This window comes from Lathamus discolor, chromosome 2 (assembly GCF_037157495.1).
Source record: "Lathamus discolor isolate bLatDis1 chromosome 2, bLatDis1.hap1, whole genome shotgun sequence".
Lineage (NCBI taxonomy): Eukaryota > Metazoa > Chordata > Aves > Psittaciformes > Psittacidae > Lathamus > Lathamus discolor.
The window spans coordinates 126681646-126686391 of record NC_088885.1 but is presented as its reverse complement, the minus strand read 5'-3'; the positions used below and the strand labels follow the sequence as shown (position 1 = coordinate 126686391).

Genomic DNA, 4746 nt, shown 5'->3' with positions numbered 1-4746 from the left:
AAGAGGGAAATAGAAATCATCTTCAGAAGACTGCAACATAATGGAGGAAGCTAATTAATTTAACCTTGCAGTCTTCCATAATGGCTGCACTTTATCATTTCCACAGATGGAGCTTGAAAGAATTACCGCCGCTGTTTATCCCAGCAGACATCCCTGCTTGTGGTTAGCCAAGGGCAGATTTCCCACTGAAGATGCATTTCTCCACTTGAGGGAAACCAGCTCGAGCCCTGACAATAGCGGTGAAACTTGCTGGTGTTATATGTAGGGGGAACATTGAAAAACCCAGAAAATGCACACTATGTGTCTCTTCATGGTTTTATCAAGTGACACTGGAAGAAGACAGTGTTTCCTTGCTTACCAGAGCCAAGGCTTTTCCAACACCACTTCAGTTTCTCTTCCTTAATTTCCTCCTCACTATATTTTTTCTTCAACAGCGTATCTTGCTAACCTTCCCTTTCCTTTTCCCTTTCCTTTTCTTTCCATTTTCTTTTCCTTCAATTTTCCTTCTCTTTTCCTTTCCTTTCCCTTTCCTTTTCTTTTCCTTTTCCTTACCCTTTTCCTTTTCTTTTTCTTTTCTTTAAAAACGCGATACATGCCTGTTTCTAGGTCAGCAGAAACAAACCGAACACTTTTAGACGATTTGCAGTGTTTACAGACTTTTTATGCTGGGGAAACCTGAGCAGACTGGAGGTGAGCACGCCTCCACACACAAAACACAGCAAAAGCCGGATTATTTTGACAAGCTGATTGTTTATTATTTCAGGAAATAATGCATTTTCCACGCTGTGGGATGCTGGGGTGCACACATTCAAGTCACTCGTGGATGTCGGACCGGAGTCGGGACAGGAGAAATCTGCTGTTTTGCGGCTCCGGGCTGTGAGGGAATCCCTTTATCCCCTTCAGTGATATTAACCTAGGAATAAAATAGAGCGATGAAATGCTCTGCACTTTTACCTGCATAGCTGTGATCTTTAAGAGTGTCGTTTGGACACTTTGAGGCGGATATTTCTCACCCCGAGCAGCCGGGACCCGAGGCTTTATCACACGAGTACATTTTCGGCACGGTTCTCTCTCCCGCTCTTATCCAAAGAGAAACTTGGTCGGTGGCTCGGGAACAAGGATAGGTCTGCTTTCGGTGTGCAGTAGCTGTGTGAGATGGACCGTAAATAGTATTGCCTTTTTCGCCTGTTTTTAGGTTTATTGCCATCTGGTGTTTACTATTTGGGTTTGGGGATTTTTGCACACTTCCGAGTGCTTGCCAAACAAAACTCCTATCCTTGCACCCAGACTTTGTCCCTGACACAAGTGATAACTTGATACCGTTCTTATACCCTGTTACAGAAAGCGTCTCTTCTGTGCCTCCTCTGCACGGAGCAGAGTGCAAGAGAAGCCAAAGTACGCCCGGAGGAATGAGGGCTGCTCTTAGAATCCGTAACACTGTTAGTTGCTACAAAGCGGCGAAGGCGAACGGCAGCCCAGGATCCATCCGGGCTGTTTGTGCCGTGTCAGTTTAGGAGGGTGGGTTTGCGTCCAAACTTCCATTTATTAACCCGGCAAGTATGCGCAGCACCAGCCAGCGGTGTGACACCGAATACCTGCGCGGTACGGAGCCCTTGGGTATGCTGTCGCCTCTTCCTGCCCTTGAAGCCCGCCCGGAGCTGCACGGCGTCACTGAGAGCGCTGTGATTTGGGTTGATGACGTGCGCCGTGACGCTAACCCAGCTAATAGGGAGCTGGTGATGCCGTTGCGCTAAACAAAGGAAGTTAACCCTCTTGAAGTCCTAGTCACTGGCCACCCGGAAATAACCCTGTACATCTATGTGTGTATAGTCCCGTGAGACAAAAATATGGAACATGAGGAATAATCGGCACAGAAATTAGCGCAGAGGAGTTTAGGCTGCGACGGGCAATAGCTGAAGTCTGGGATTCGGGCAAATGAATGAGGCGCAGCATCGCTATCTGCGCGGCATGTTAATCCGTCAAAGCAGCTGAACGCGGAGGGAGGGGAATAAATAAAAGAAAAATCAAAACCACAAACAAAATTAATAATAAAAAATAGAACAATATCACGGTCAGTGAAGCCCGCAGAGTCACGGCAGCACCTGCTCCCTCCGCTGCAAACCCCCTCCGCAGCCGGTCCGGCGGGGCTCCATGTACCCCCTCTCGCTGTGGAGCCCAGGGGTGCCCACAGGCTGCCTGTGCCCCTGCGGCACTGGCGAGCCAAGGGAGATCCCTGCGGTGGCCCGGGGACGGGACGAGGATGCCGACATCTTCTGATGTTAGTGATGCTGTGGCTGAGGAATTTTAAGTTTTGGTTGGTGACTCAGGGAAACGTACCTAAATAAATAAAGTTTTTAAACCGGCAAAGTGTCGCTACTAGAGAGATAGAACACAAACCCCAGAGGGAAGCCCGCACTCTGCGGGGTCCCCCTTTCCCCTAGGAGATAAGGGAGGGCCCCCGCCGCAGGGCTGTGGGTAGGAGGAGAGCGGCCACCCCCTCGCTCCGTGTTCTTCTCCTGCCTCGGCCGCTCCTCCTACCCCCGCGTCGGGGAAATCTGTCTGGGGATACAGCAAGGACTTTCCTGTTTACCCGGCCCCAGTGGCCTTCGCTGGTGCTGGCGCCCTTGGGAGGGGAAAGGAGACGGGTGGGGGGGGGGGGACAGGGAAAAATGGTGGCGGTGAACCAGGAAACTGGAAAGCTGCAATTGCAGCTGCTGCAGTCAGGAGCCGGGCTGTGTTTGTCCTGGCCAGCCAGGCACCGCGGGACAGCTCTGCCCCGCGGAGGCAGCAGCATCCTCCCTCCGCCTTGCGCCTCTCCAGCCTGAAACCCCCTGAGGCCGAAACCTCTTTGGTTCCCCTGCAGAGGTGACCTGCAGCCAAGGCAGGGCCGATGATGCTATCCCCGGACACCTTTAGCTCCCAAGCCGCGCTCAGGCTCCTCTGGTCTCCGTTGCCGTCACAAGCCGCTTTTGCAGAGCGGCGGGGCCAGGGCAGGGTTGGTCTGGCCCCACGTAGGGAGCGGTGCGGTGCAGAGTGGCTGCGGCCGCGGTGAAACTGTGGAAGTCTCCTCTGGTACTTCCCACCAGGCCGGGCCGGGCTGCCACCGGGGATGGGCGCTCCGTCCGGAGGGTGGGCTCCGGTTGTATCGGGGAGATCCCCTAAATCTTCAGATCTCCTGTGGAAATTAATAAAAACGCACGAAATCCTAGACAGTCCATAGCAACTGATTTTTATCTACCGTTTGACGCGCTTCATTATCCACCTAAATATAACAACCCGGTGATTTAATGTAGTTTACGGAGACCACAGGCATTTTTGGCTTCCCGTAGCCTTTTCATTCTAGCGCTGGCAATGGGCTGACTTCAGACTTCTCTCAACAGTTGAATATATCTGGGGGTTGGGATAAGACCAAGGAGGGAGAAAAAGGGCTGCACTCAATGTAATTGTCTCGGTGCTTCTTCCAACCCACTCGAGGAGCCCCAAGCCCTACAGACCCCGTATTTCTGTGCATGTCCCCGGACCCTAGCTCTCGGTCACCGTTCCGCCCTGACAGACAGTTTCCCTGGAAGCTGGAGACCGCGACCGGGCTCAGGGGAAGGCGGAGGTTTGCTTTAATCAGCATTGTCAGAGAACCAGAATCAGGTGTGGATTTGTTTCAGGCCATGTTTACATCAATCAGTATTTTCGTTACAATCTTGTCAACAGTTTTAATTCAAAGCGTATGCGAAAGCCGGAGAAATCGAGCTGTACAAGGGAGAGCGTTATTTTTAGAAAAATATTATTAAACGTGGATGAAATATTTTGATTGCACTGGAGGTTAAGTTCTGTTTCTTAGCTTTATCGGCAACGAGATGGCTCGTTGGGGGGCGTGAGGCTGGTCTGTGATTTCAACTCCGTCCGTGGCCTGACGATACGGAGGAGCACACGGTCTCCCCCGGCCATTTCCCTCTAAATTCAGGTTAGGCGCAGACATAACCCCCCGTTTTTCCCCAGCACTGGCAGCGTCAACCTCTCCGCGCCTGGGGGCACCCCGCGCAGCATCAGCTCAATACCCCGCTTACAACTCCCGGGGGACCCGCGGAACCCTGAGCTCACGCCGTCGCCCTCGGTGCGGAGAGGGGGGGAAAACCGCGGCCAGTCTGCAGGCTTTGCGCTTCGGACGGCGGCGGGCCAGTACGCGGGTTCGCAGGGCGCACCCGATGGCAGGCGCGGAGAGGTGCGCAGAGGAGCGGAGAGTATCTCCGCGAAGCCGGCTCAGCTGCGCTGCTCGGAAGGTTAAATCCTCCGGATTAAAGGCTAACCCGAGAAAGAAGCGCTCCTACCTGTGCTGCGCTTTGGGTTTAGCTATTTGCGCGGGGCCGGGGAGGTGCGGCTGCGCGGCGCGGTATGGTGCGCTGCGTGCGTCTCGCCGGCTCTTTTCACTCCCGCTCTCCGGCATCATCCGGCTCACTTTTCACATCAAATAGGCCATTAACTTTTGATCCTGGCTGTTACATTTCAGGTTTCCCAGTGATGTTTCCTGCACACTGAGCCCCCTCCCCCCTTCTGTCCCGCTTCGCGTTTAAACACGACCCGGTAGATCTGAATTTCTGTCGAAAATATAATTTTGAACATATGCACTCATTCGTCTCTTCGCGCTTGGCCTCACATCGAAATCCCCCTCGGAGGAAGGACCTAACGTTTTAGATGTCCCAGAAGAGGCTTGAATTTTTGGCTTGCTTACATCTTTCAGCAAGCGAGCCAGAA

At 52.9% G+C, this 4746-nt stretch overlaps 1 long non-coding RNA gene across 1 annotated transcript; it reads right to left on the bottom strand.

The window, feature by feature from the left end:
• Positions 1-730: 730 nt before the first annotated feature.
• On the bottom strand, positions 731-1782 carry LOC136009396 (uncharacterized). Its single transcript, XR_010610540.1, has 3 exons — positions 1596-1782; positions 1014-1146; positions 731-913 (listed from the first exon to the last, which is right to left on the bottom strand). It is a non-coding gene; the product is annotated as an uncharacterized LOC136009396 (long non-coding RNA).
• Positions 1783-4746: the final 2964 nt, after the last annotated feature.